Source organism: Sceloporus undulatus, chromosome 4 (assembly GCF_019175285.1).
Source record: "Sceloporus undulatus isolate JIND9_A2432 ecotype Alabama chromosome 4, SceUnd_v1.1, whole genome shotgun sequence".
NCBI lineage: Eukaryota > Metazoa > Chordata > Lepidosauria > Squamata > Phrynosomatidae > Sceloporus > Sceloporus undulatus.
The window spans coordinates 38,166,172-38,180,523 of record NC_056525.1 but is presented as its reverse complement, the minus strand read 5'-3'; the positions used below and the strand labels follow the sequence as shown (position 1 = coordinate 38,180,523).

Below are 14,352 nucleotides of genomic sequence, written 5' to 3'. Positions count from 1 at the left end.
GCTGGTCTGTACTGGCCTTTAGTCTTCTTTATTGTACCTGGATGCAGCAAGGTATTTCAGAGGGCACAGGGTAGTCACTGTGGCACACACAGGTCTGTCCTTTAACACTTTGTACTACTTTGTACTTGCTGCCTGAGGCATGCCTCAATGTGTTCACTCTAGGGCCAGAGAAATTGATATTATAAATTGTCTATCAACTTGTTATGCTCTTCTGGTTACAGAGTCACTTCTTTGGTGTATCATCTAATTGGACCCAAATTAAAACTGTAGTAAGGTTTGACATCTGAACCGTCCATGACTTCAGGAAACATACACACACACATTGGATTTCTGTATTTTTTGCTCTACAAGGCACATGTGGAACCAATTCTGATCAAAACTGATATTTATATTTAGGATAAAATGCCAACCATTTGCATGCAGTCTGGGGATTAATCGACAAATGTCACCTTCCCCACCAAAATCTCTGTGGTTTTGGCCCATTTTGCATGGAACTTGGCACAAAGCATATTTTATGGATTGGTCATGTTGTTAGTCAATCTTTTGCTTATTCAAATTAAAAGCAAAATAATCAGCAACAATTTGGGCAATGCCAGGTGGATTTTTTAAAATAGTAATGAGCATCTACATGGTGAGTTGCTTTGAGTGTTGGACCCTGGTACATTAAGGTTACAGTCCCCGCTCAGCCATGGAAGTCTTTTGGGAGACCTTGGGCAAGATACATACTCTGTGCCTTAAAATAAGACAATGGCAAATCTGTTCTGAATAAATCTTGCCAAGGAAACCCTATGACAGGGTTGCCATAGGTGAGAGTAAGCTTGAAGGTACATAACAAGAACAAGGAATGAATATAAAAATAATCTTTCTGTATTTTCTTATTGATTATTTCAGCAAATAGGAAATTTGGCAGAGTGACTACTTAGACACATTTAACTCATATTCACAACAACACAGAATAATAGTATGTTTCAGTTTAAATTAGAATAGAGAACTTCTTGGTAGTAATGCTGGACATATATTTCTTGCTTGGATATTATCTAAATTGCAGGTGGAAGACTAATCCGCAGAAGCACCATTGTCAGATGAAAATGGATCTAGTCACAATAGATTCCCCTGCTGGCTGAAATTCAGTGGAGAGGTGCTAGCAATAGAAAGCACTCCTCTCAACTATAGACCGAAGACATCCTGCTGCTAATCTTTCTTGTGGTATTGCAAATGAAGGATAAAACTAGCAAATAGTGGGTACCCAGTCAGAACCAGAATTTCATGCTTTCTAAAAGTCAGGCTACTGAATTATGCAAATTCCTACTCAATTCACCTACATGAAGAAAAACAAAGTATCCTTCTAATTAAATTGTTTGTTTATCAGTATTTTACCTGTCAGTTCTATTTAATATCTTGATCTTGCTCAGGCAAAGGATGACCATGCTGTTCTTTATATTTTGGAACCAGTTTTCTCTTTAGATTGCTGCTGAAACACAGAGAAATAGTGAGCTGTTCAAAGCCCAGCTACTCCTTTTTAATATTAGAATGGGGTCAACCAGTGAAACTGATGTTCAGTTCAGACCATGCTTCAGAAATAGTTTGGGTACTTCAGCTGGTCCAGAATGTTGTGGACAGATGTTTGCTGTTGGTTATAGAGAGCATATGATACTCTTCTTATGGTAACTTTACTAGCTATTGGCCTATTTCCAGGCACTGTTCAGAGTGCAGTTTAAGTCTTATAGAACTTTGACATTATTATTTAAAAGATCACATTCTACTTTATGATTCTGCCTGGATTTTAAGATCATCTCAGGAGGCCCTCGCCTCAGTTCTGCTCTGGGTAGGCAAGAAGAAGACATTTTCTTATTGGTTGCTGTCAGGCTCTAGAACTCCTGCTGAGGGAGACTAGTTGGGTAACTCTAGAATCCTCTCACAGGAATCAGTGGGACTTAGGTCATGCCAAATTAGTTCCATTAATTTTAATAGAGTCTAAGTCAACCCAAAGTACAACTTGCAGAGGGCAAACAACCAGGAAAATCTGGTTATTAATTTATTTCAAAGATTTATACCACGCCTTTCTCTGACAATGGAATTCAAGGCAAGTTGTTGTCAACATACCTTGCTTGTGGACCTCTCAAAAGCATTTGAGTAGCCATGGTGGAAAATGAGATACAGTATTAGATTATAAACACTTATTTCAAACAGCCAGGCTCTTCCTTCCGATTTGCTGGTATCATATTATGGTACCTGAAATAACAGTGGGAGAAAAACAAAACAAAACAAAAAAAACAATAATGCTTAAAACAAATTTGAGATGGTTTGGACAATAGTTCTTTTTCAAGAGGACCATGTGACAAGGGTAGAGCAAGAGAAAGGAAGGGTTCTACCATCAGGATGTCTATTGTAGAAATCTTATTGAAATCTTTTCCTACTTTTTTGTCATATTTCCCTTTGAAGAATGATTATATGTTTGGCTCAGAGTTTCAGAGAAGGTTTCTCCTCTGTTCTCCCCAATTTTGTTGCCAATGAGTCTGTTTGTTAGATATAACTGTAACTCTTTATGTCATGAATATAATTGTGTGGGTTCATGTAGGTTTGTATGAGGTTTCAATCCATAGGAACATAGGAAAATTTTACTACAGCTTCCCCCTGCATGATACCCATTAGATGTATTAGGAGCTACAACTCTCTTCATCCCAAAGCAGTATGGCCAACAGGATTACAAGCATTATAGTCCAACACATCTGGAGAAGCTAGGTTATAGAAGTCAATGTCACCTGTGCTCTAATGTTTCAGTGAGAAGTCTTTCTCAGCCAGGAAATGCCAGGAATTGATTCCCTATCTGAAAATGTCAGCAATTGGACATGAGACCTTGAGAATGCAAAGCATACATGTGTTACTATCAGGCTTTGACCTTTCTCCATATATGGGGGCATCATGTACCATTTAAAAACCCTTGCGTGGCTATACAGTTAAAATAAAACATAGCTATATTATGCAAATGACCAAGGGTACTATAACCTTTTAAAATGTTATGTAGAGAGATCTTGTAACACCTTTGAGACTAACAGAAAGAAAGAAATTGGCAGCATGAGTTTTTGTAGACTTCAGCCTACTTCCTGAGATGTCTAAAAAAGCTCATGCTGCCAATTTCTTTTTTTCAGTTTGTCTCAAAGGTGCTATAAGAGTTCTCTATGTACTGATTCTACAGATTGACACAACTGCATCTTTGAATTCTACCACTTTTAAAATATTTGGATTTTACAAAATATTCTACTTTTGATAGAAGATGTATTTTTTATTAGAGAACAGATGAGAGGATGGCTTCTGGGGGACTTGGCTGTAAAAAGGGTTAAAAAAAAACACATCCAAATGGTGCTGTTTTCATCCTTTGCTCTGCATCCAGCCTGGAGGCAAACATCGGCAATGCTGCAATCTAAATCAGCTTGCAGAATTCAGGAGCAGATGGAGAGTGTAGCCCTCAGTGAGAGGCCAGACATGGTATAAATTCCCCCGGTCCTCTTCCAAACAGCTGCTGATTCTAGCAGAGTCTCAGCGCCTATTCTTACATAATTTGTTTGTCTAGTTTTCCTCATGATGTGGATAACAGAGAAAATCATTGGTAAAGGGGCATGGCATGCCCAGAGTCTCACAACAGCTGGGTTGGGACCACTGCTTAGATCAATTACAGGCTCAGAAAAGAACTCCCAGGAAGAAAACCTAGTTTGAGTTAGCTCTAGATCAATCTAAAGACATTCAAGGCAAAAAACTGCTCTGAGAGCTACGAATCATTATATATTTGGTGCCAGATGGATGAAAAATACAGGGGTTCAGAGAAAATATATAGCAAGAATGGAATGAGAAAGAAAGCATGATTTTTCTTTTGCACATTGTAGGTAGGGATGGCACATATTTATAATTCTGCTGTAGCTGGAACTTGGGAGATGTGCGTTCCAATCCACCCACTGAACTAGCTGCCATCGTTCAGCCTAATCCATGTTACAGAGATGAAAAAAAACAATTGTTTCAACTATGGGCCTGAACAGACAGGCCAAAATAAAGCTGCTTCAGGTCACTTTGGAGGCAGGCTGTTTAAATGACACATGTGTCCTAAGAGACCAGAAGCTGTGCCAAAGCCACGCTCCAGTCCTAAGATGTGTGTGTCATTTAAATAGCATACCTCCAAAGTGACCCAAAGCAGCTTTATTTTGGCCTGTCTGTTCAGGCTCTATATGTCCAGAGAGGAGGAGATACCATTTTTACATTTCATACAATAATAGTAAATTCTGTCATTTTCACATACTCCTTCATTAAAAAATAATAACCTTCACATTCTTTCCATCACAAATAGGAAGAAATGTACAGATTTTGGAAAGTTCCTACATGAAAGTAACTGAAGCAAAATTGTTCCCTATTTGCACTAAGTAAATTCAGCAAGTACAGACAGTTCCAGTATGGATTACACTGTTCCTGCCTGCTATGTAGCTGTTAGATAAGGAGAATCCAAGGGAGGAAAGTTTGAATACTAATTCAGCACTAATTTGGTTTAATATACAGAGATTCAGAAGCAATCTTTTAAGAGTTAGATACCCAAAGCCCTGGGCCTGAACAGATGAATCTGTCAGTTTTGGTTTCTCTCACATTCAGTTTTCAAAATGTCAAGTTTTTTTCCATCATGAATGTGAAGAAATTTATAAATTTGGTAAATTCATATTTTGAAAAACTGGAAATGAAATAATAATCCATCTCTTCTTCTGCATGCATACCTGTTTAGTTCTTACAAATGTAAGGGGAGAGGGAAACCATTCAAAATGACCCTGCTTCTCACATCAGCTAAAAGATTGAACAGGACATGGTTACGCACTTCCCTAGGTTTTCTGGTCGCAAAAGTAAGCTTATGCACACACCAGTGAGAACTATGACAGCATCAGCTAAATACATGGAGGACAAAATCAAGGGCAAGAAATGCAATTCTAGGTCTTCCCCCAACACATACACACAGATACATTTTGACTTCCCCAGGAGACTGTGTATTCCACATGGGTTTCAAAAGAGAAAAAAGAAAGCATTTAAGTCCAGTTCCTCTGTAAACTACAAAGAAAACACACAGTGTTTAGTACAGCCCTTAATGCACTCTTGGGCAAGATAAGACCTTGTATTAATAATAGATCGGTCCTTTGAAAAGTCATTTTATTTAGTGAGAACATTGTGATTAAATTCTTGTCACTCAATATGCAGTTATATTATCTAAACGTAACTTTAGATGAATCAGTCAGTGCTATAGTTTTAAACATCAGACAGATGATGTTTTTATGCACTCAATCAGAAATACATCTGTCTGGAAAATCCAAGTAAAAAGTTTGATCAATATCAAAGCACATGTGTTAAGAAATGGCTTCTATAAATCTATAGGAATCATGCCCTGTCTTGATGGCTTACCAGCTGAAAGAGAAATACCATTCCTGGTCATGTCTTCACTTTTTTGGGCCTTTTTGAGGTATCGCAGAGCCCAAAACAGTGAAAAGAATTGTACCTTATGAAGGTCCCTCGAGACATTTAAAAAAAAGAATTTCAATAAAACAAATGGGGGAGGAGGGTATTAGTCAGTTCGGGGAGATTGAGCACTATACCTGCCAAATTGCTTATAGCTCACAGGCCACAGGATTCTTACTCTGCTCTAATGTATATACGTTTCTGATAGATAAATGATTTTAAATTCATTCCCCCCCCCCCCAGATGTTAAACATAACAGGAAACATAAAAACGACCACAATAAACCCTTTATTTGGTTACTATTACTCTTTTCAAGTCCAGGCAAGTTTTTATGGTTATTTGCTTTCAAACAATATCATGGGCCATGATTGGTGGTCGAGATTAGTGGATCCTATTGGTACTGTGAATTTGCTTTTTTGGAACTTCTGAGTTGGAAGAACCTTTGTGCTATGTTATTTTGCTCTATACATTCTAAGATTATATGCTGTCCTACACCATATATTCCACACTGTATGCCATTCTGCTGAATATACTCTGTACCATGCAGAATGAGCATGCCATTTTATTCCAAGTGAAGCTATCTTTTGTCTAATACACATGCTTTTGTGAGTTAGAATTTCTCAGCAGCTTTGAAATCCTCAGAAAGAATTCAGATTTGAAAGTTACTTGCCATGGTGATGTTTCATCTTGTCAAACACAATTGTACATTTGGCTATTATGCTGCTTGTTTTTAAATTCTCTCTTTAAGACTTTTGAATTCTGAAAGTAAGGCGGGTTACAGACCGCCATTAAAGTACGCGCAGAGCGCGTACTAGGGTTAGGAAGGGGTGGTGCTCCGTGCGCACAAAATGGCGGTGGCCGTTCCACACAGCCGCTGCCATGATGGCGTCGCGAACACACTGCCATCGCTCTGCGCGAGGGCGCTTAGCGCACCCTTTCCATGGAGCAGGAAGGAGCTCCGAAATGGAGCTCTTTCCTGGTTTGCATCGCTGGGCGCAGCTTTCAGATGGCTGCGCCCAGCTACGCAAGGGAGAAAGGGGCCAAGCGGCCCCTTTCTCCTCCTCCCCGCTGCCGCAGGGTGTCCTTGGGGCTTGAAGCCCCAAGGACACTCCTTTCCAGACTGTGGGGAAGCAGTCTTTTGCCGCTTCCCTGCAGCCCGGAAAGTGGCAGATTGGGGCCTCAGCGGCTGCCATTCTGGCCGCTGAGGCCCCGATACACCGGGGAAAGGCGCGCCTACAGGCCGCCCCAAAGGGGTGGTCTGTAACGCGCCTAAATTCCCAAGAGTCTGTATTGCTGAAATTTAATCTCTGCTTCTTGGAATGTTTCAGTGGCCATTGACTGAAGCAGTAAAACTTACTCTACTGTGCTATGTGAACTAAACAAATTTGGTCATCAAAGTGTGGTACCAAGTACAGTAAGACTGGAATGGCCACACAACATTAATGGCTTCTTTCTCAAGTCTGTATTTAATAATCAAAATAATTCACTCCAATTACACTTTAATCTCTATAACCCCCTGGACATTCGGTTCATTTTGCTTCACTAGCCTGCTGTACATCCATAATTTGTCAAGTGAAAATGTAGCAACAGTAAGTAGCTAAGTAGTATTAACAATGAAATTAATAATAGTAATCTTGGCCCATGTGATTTCTTTGAAGTTCTTCCGTTGGTACAATTTCTCTTTGTAATTGAAAATGGAAACTGTAGTTTTTAGTTGAATTAGAATAATTTTTTCCAGAAAACTTTTCATTACTGAAGCTGCCTTCAGTACTAGGAAGAAGGAGGAAGAAGGAAAAGAGAAAGAGGGAGGGTGAAAAAGAAAAGGAGGAGATGGAGAGGGAAAAGAAGAGAGGAGGAGGAGGGGGGGTTCAACCAAGATCTCTGGAACTCTTCACTGTGGTTTGCTCATCTTTGACTATTTCATGTCTATTTTGTTTGCTAGAATGCTGTAGTGAGCAACTACAGCAGATCTGAGAGCGATTTTCTGTCTCTGGGTGCTTTTCCCTCTAGGTACTGAATGTATTGCCAAAAATACTCCCTGTGGTTGGAAGCAGACAAAAGTCCACTTCTGACACTAAAAAACTGATATTTTTAAAGTGATAAACAGTGCCATTCTGACACCCATTTAAAGGTAAATTGCTAATCCTGGAGGCTTTTGGAAGTGACAATTCACCTTCATTTTTGGCCAGAAAAAGAATGGTTCAGAGAATCCAAAGGAGTCAGGGGCCATGCAAGCAGCCTTGGGGCTGGGGCACATGTGGCTCCATGACAGCATTTTGCCTTCACTTGCTGTAGAATGTAGTTGGATAATAGATTGTAATTCAGTCTTGAAGTGAACACATAAATCACTGAGGGCATGAACAGACAGGCCAAAATAAAGCTGTTTCAGGTCACTTTGGAGGTATGCTGTTTAAATGCTGCATGCGCGTTCTAAGAGGCCGGAAGCCGTGCTAAAGCCACACTCCAGTCCTAAGGACTAGAGCACAGCTTTGGTGCAGCTTCTGGCCTCTTAAGATGCGTGTGTCATTTAAACAGCATGCCTCCAAAGTGAGCCGAAGCAGGAAAGCCTTATGCGAGAAAACATTTACAAACAAAAATAGGAAGAAATACCAAAACAAATACAAGAAAGGCTGAATGATGAGTTTACGGAAGACGAGATAAGGAAAGCTATAAGAAGTCTGAAATTGAATAAATCACCAGGACCAGATGGGTTCACTGCGGTATACAGTACTATAAAAAACTAGAGGATGTATTGATAACTCCCTTAAGAAACACGATGAACAAGATAGAGACGGAAGGCATTCCAGACTCCTGGACTGTAAATGATATAACATTAATCCCAAAAGAGGGTAAAGATAATACCTGTGTGGAAAACTACAGACCAGTTTCTTTGCTTAACATAGACTATAAAATCTTTGCACACATTTTGGCAAAACGGTTGAAAAGGGTATTAGTTTCTCAAATAGATCAAGATCAAACTGGTTTTTTGCCTGCAAGACATCTAAAACAAAACATTAGAACTCTGGTGAATCTAATTGAATTTTTTGAAAAGAATATTCAAAGGAAATTTGTAATGTTTTTTATAGATGCATATAAGGCCTTTGATAGTTTAAACTGGGACTATATGTTAAGAACTTTACAAAACCTTGGTGTTGGAGATAGATATCTCAGCTGGATAAAAAGTATATACTCCACCTAAACAGCGAGGCTATTAATTAATGGTGAGTGATCTCAACAATTTGACATTCAGAGGGGAACAAGACAGGGGTGTCCGTTATCCCCGCTGTTATTCATAACTGTAATGGAAGATTTGAATAATAGAATTAGGAAAGACCCTGAAATTCTACGTGTGAAAATTAAGAAATATGAATTTAAGTTAAAAGCCTACGCTGATGATCAAGTGGTATTTTTGGAAAATCCTAATTCTTGTATATGTAAAGTAATTGATGTAATTGAAAACTTTGGTTCAATCTCGGGTCTTAAAATAAATGTGCAAAAGTCTGTGATAATAACAAAAAATCTATCTCCCAAAGAAGAGAACGAGTTACAAGCATCCACGAACTGTAAGGTTGTAAAAAAGACTAAATATCTAAGTATATGGATATCCAATAAAAATATCGAGCTGTTTGAAAATAACTATAACCATATATGGAAAATGGTCAAAATTAAATCTTTCCTTTTCTGGAAGAATCACCGCCATTAAAATGTCTGTCTTACCCAAGCTCAACTATTTGTTTACCAACATCCCAATAATATCCCATCTGAAAAAACTAGAAGATTGGAATAAAGAAATAAGGAAATTTGTGTGGGCAGGAAGAAAGCCACGTGTTAAATGGAAAACTTTAATTGACACTAATACGAATGGAGGATTTGACCTACCAGATTTACAACTATATTTTGAAGCAAATTGTCCATCCTGGGTGAGAGAATGGATAAACCTGACAGATGAGAAACTGCTTGCCATAGAATGCTTTAACAACCGCTACGGTTGGCATGCCTATCTATGGTATGAAAAACACAAGATAAACAGGAAGTTTGAACATCATTTGGTGCGGAAAGCGATTTTAAGGGTATGGCTCAAGGTGAAACATCTCTTCTATATGAAAATACCAGGTTGGGTCTCACCCCATGAAGCTTTTTGTAACAGGACACAGATATCAAACTGGCTGAGGTATGAAGATTTATTATTAAAAGATAACTTGAATAACTATAAGCTTAAAAGGTTGGAAGACATTAAAAATATGGATATTCAAAAACACTGGTTTCTTTATCACCAATTGACAGAAAGATTCAAAAGTGATGCAACTGTGGAAAAATTTGACATTAACAATACAGAACTGGATAAGGTCCTGCAGAAAGAGCAAAAGAAAATAACATCTAAATTCTATAAAATTCTATTACAAAGGAAGGTCGAACAAAACGAAACAAAAGATTCCATGATACAATGGTCCAGGGACTTAGGAAAGACAATGGAATTGAAAAGTTGGCAATACGCCAGGGAAAAGACACGAAAATTCACGGCCTGCCAGAACCTGCATGAAAATTACAAAAAAAATGGAATTGCGGTGGTATTTGACTCCAGCAAGGCTTGCAAAAATTCATAAAGGAAGCAGTAACCAATGCTGGAAATGTGCGAATACAAAAGGATCCTGGCTCCACGTATGGTGGGAATGCCCCAAGGTAAAGAAATACTGGAATCAAATCCACTCAAGTATAATAAAAATCTTTGGGGTAAATTTCGATCTAATCCCAGAAATCTATCTGTTAAATATGACGAACAGGATTCCTTGGGAAATAGAGAAACAACACTGGCGTAAAATCTTATACATGGTTTCAGCAGGAAGACTACTTTTGGCACAATATTGGAAAAGTAACGAAACACCATCCATAGATGAGTGGTTACTAAAAATATATGATATGATGGAAATGGACAGACTAACAAGAATTATACAAGGGAAGGATGAGGAGGAGGTGGAAAGGGAATGGTAGGTATTAAAGATCTTTTGTGGAAACCGATGGAAAATTGTATAAGACAATGTAAATATAAAAGAACAATTAAGCAAATACTATTCAGCTCTTAGAGAATAGGGAGATTTAAAATGATAAAGCATTAATATAGGCTGGAGTTATCAAGGATTTTAGTTCTATAAGGAAACGTTAATATAAAGAGTAATAAACACACAAGGCAGATGTAAGACGTTGGAAGTTTATTTATTATCAAGATATGAGAATATATGAACATAGTGACTTCTATGTAAGAACTGTGTGATGAATATGCAAGAAGCTTTTGTACAGTGCGTATTGAATTCTCTCTTTTTTTAATGGAACGATGTATAGTATGTATCTTAATTAATAAAATTATTTTTTTAAAAAAGTGAGCCGAAGCAGCTTTATTTTGACCTGTCTGTTCAGGCCCTGAGTTACCACTATACCTTATAATGCTTATATTGCTGCAACTGTTAAGGTGGCAAAATGAAGAGAATTTAAGAAATATTCATAACACTTCTCCAGTGAAGACTAATACTGTATGCTGATTTCATCTGAGTGAGAGGCTACTTTCTTTGTCAGAAATGGATGATAAATAGACAGATGAAGAGGAAGTCTTGTTCTACTTGCTGGAATCTGACAGCAATAGGGAAATGAGAAAAAAGAAGAAGCCATGGTTGAGAGAAGGCTGATATGGAATAATAAGAAAGAATGAAGAAAAATTGGACTAAATACCCAGAAAGTAAGGCAAAGAAAATTGCATAATCCTCTTTGACAGGAATGAATGATGAGGTCATTTCAAAACTAATTTATATCTAAACTAAGATGCAATTTGAGAACTGGGGTGGCATAGTGGAGAGAATTGGACACTAAGGAGACTTGGGTATGGCCATGAAGTGTACTCAGTAACCTTGGGCAAGCCTTTCTTTCCCACAAGGTTATTATGAAGATAAATCAGTGTGATGTAGGGCCTGCCATCTCAAGCTTGCAAGCCAGCTTCTTTGGAGGAAGATTAGGAGAAAAAGGAAGGCTTGATACTGCCAAAACTGAACGTTTATGAGTATGTCCATGCAGTTTCATTAGGAGAAAATAAAATATAGGCCTAACTTTTGCAGTGAAATTAAGATAATTTGAGGCCCAAATCCAATGTGACACTCACAGTAATATAAGCATTTCTGATCCACCTTTCTGCAACCATGTGTTGCATGGGGGCTGTAGGAGGTACATAGAAGGAGTGGTTGTTGTTGTTGTTGTGTGACTTTAAGTCATTTCTGACTTAATGCAACCCTAAGGTGAACCTATCAAGGGATTTTGTTTGCAAGTTTCTACAGAGGGTATTTGCCATTGCTATAGTCTGGTGCTAAGAGAATGTGACGTGCCTATGTTCACCCAGTGGGTTTACATGGCTGAGTAAGAATTCAAATCCTGTTCTTCAGAGTCATGGTCCAACACCTAAATTACTACACCATGCTGGCTCTATAGAAGGGCTTGTGCCTTTCTCACTTGCAGTAATATGTGCACTGCTTGTGTGGGCACAATGAGAGTGTTGGGTATAGCCTAAGTGTTTAATTTTGAATGTATCATGCCTGCCAAAATTAGAAAACAACAACAACAGATAATGAAGATGACAGTAGCATTTTCTAAAGCAGTGGACCATGGAGAGATGCTGGTTCATGAGCCACCTGGTTCCATTCTGCAGCAAGATTTGAAGAAGGAAAGTAAAGCTTCAGCCAGTGGGCACAAATAGCATATTGATCACTGGTACATTGGGAGAGGCGGAAAGCTTCCTGTCCTACCACATCAGATAGCTTATGAAATGCTGCCCCAAAGTAGCACATTTCCACTACTGTTCAGGGAGAAGCCTTTTGGCCACAGGGCAGGATTTCAGCCATAGGACAGTTGAATTACACTATTGTACAAGCTAATCCAAGTCTACCCAGAAATAAGTACTACTGAGTTGAATGGTGCTTCTTCCCAGGTAAGTAGGCACATAATTGCAGTCTTCCTATAATTCTTCTCCCAAATAAATCCTGCTGAGCTCAGTGCTCTTACTCCTAAACCAAGCTATGAAGCAAGAATGGGCAACTGCACTGGGGATTGGGACAATTTTTGTCCCCTTTCCCTTTGGTGGCACAGTTCCAATGCATTCAGAGTGACATGGAAGTGATGTGATGTTTTAATTTCAGTTTAGTTTAAACTTTGTAGTTTTGTGAGATATTTAGCCTTCTCTGTCAGAGAGTTTTGGTGCCACAACAAACTACAAATCCCAGAGTTTCATAGCACTGAGCCATAGTAGTTAAAGTAGAGTCAAATTGCATTACTTCTGCAGTTCAGATGAGGCCTAAGGGATGTTACTAGGAAGTAACTCACACAACAGTACATGCCAAAGCAGGAAGAGCAGAGTTAGGATGGGGGGGGGGCATCCTTCACTATTTTATCCGGGCATTAGTTTTTTCCTTGTAGTATGAAAAAACAAATATCTCTATGCAGCTTTCCCCTATATTTTAGCATCCCAAAATGTGGAGGAACTATTCTGTGGACAAAAACAATGTTGTTTTTTTGAGGGGTGTGTGAAAATACAGTTTACTAAATAGAAAACAGGAAATGTACTTTTTGCTTAGAAAACAGTCTATTTCTTGCTACTCCACCTTCATGTTTAACTCTGCAGAATAATTCTTCTACAGTATTTGAATACTAGGAGAAAACTGCAAAAAAGTCTTGCATCCATCTTCCCAGACTATTATTGGCGGGATACAGACCACCCCTTACGCCGATGGATCAGGGCCACAGTGGCAGCCCTGGAGGCCCCGATCTGCCGCTTTTCCAGGCCTCGGGAAAGCGGCGTTTTGCCGCTTCTCCGTGGCCTGGAAAGGAGTGTCCTTGGGGCTTCATGCCTCATGGACACCCCAAAAGTGGTGGAGAGAGAGAGAAAGGGGCCACTCGGCCCCTTTCTCTTCCATATAGCTGGTTCAGCTGTGTAAAGGCTATGCCATTGATACATGCAGCTAAAGGAGCACCATTTCGGATAGGGTTGCCATTTGTCAGGACCTCCAAACTGGGACAAATGTAGGACAAAATTTTCAAATGTAGGACACATTTTTTGTGTCCTACATTTGAATAGGAGCCTCGCTGAGGAGAGGCTTTCCCTCCCAGCCTGGGCCCCTGCCCTTGGCGGGGGCAGAGCCTAAACAGGGAGGAAATCCTCCCCTCAGGGAGGCTTTCTCTCCTGGCCTGGGCACCCGCCCTTGGCGGGGGCGGAGCCCAAACGGGGAGGGAATCCTCCCCTCAGCCCGGGGGCGGGGGCAAACCGGGGCGAGACCGTGCGGACCCGCCCCAAACCAGGAAAGTCCTGCCCCCAGGCGGGATATGGCAAGCCTAGTTTCGGAGCTCCTTTTGGCGCCACTGAAAGGATGCCACAAGCACCCTGTAGCGGCGCCAGCACACTGTTTGGACACGGTGCAGCCATCACGTCAAAATGGCGACGCCCATCTGCACAGGGCACTGCCATTTTGACGTACAGAGTACGTGCTACAGTTAGGGAGCGTCTGTAAAGGACGCTCTGAGGCAAACCTAGCACATACTCAGTACATGCTAAAAGGCCCATCTGGACAGGGTCATTGTTACATAAAGGGTTTCTAATCTTTGAGAACTCCTGGAGAACAGGAAAAGTGCCAGCAGACTGGAGGTGAGCAAATGTTGTCCCCATCTTAAAAGAGGGAAAAAAAGAGGATCCCAACAATTATTGTCCAGTTAGTCTGACATCTATACCAGGAAAGATTCTAGAGCAGATCATTAAACAGAGAGTCCATGAACATCTAGAAGGGAATTCCATAATCCCAAAAAGTCAACATGGGTTTCAGAGAAACAAGTCATGCCAGACAAATCTAA

The 14,352-nt window shown here is 39.8% G+C and overlaps 1 protein-coding gene across 4 annotated transcripts in view; it reads right to left on the bottom strand.

Annotated features, from left to right (window-relative positions):
* The window catches only part of DLGAP4 (DLG associated protein 4), a 524,530-nt gene that overhangs the window by 240,906 nt on the left and 269,272 nt on the right, over nt 1-14,352 (bottom strand). For 3 of the 4 annotated variants that reach the window (XM_042466057.1, XM_042466061.1, XM_042466058.1), the window contains exon 3: nt 2,104-2,232. The exons of the other annotated variant lie outside the window; for it this stretch is intronic. The gene's annotated coding sequence lies outside the window, so the exon portion shown is untranslated. The remainder of the gene's footprint in view (nt 1-2,103; nt 2,233-14,352) is intronic. 4 annotated transcript variants of the gene reach the window in all.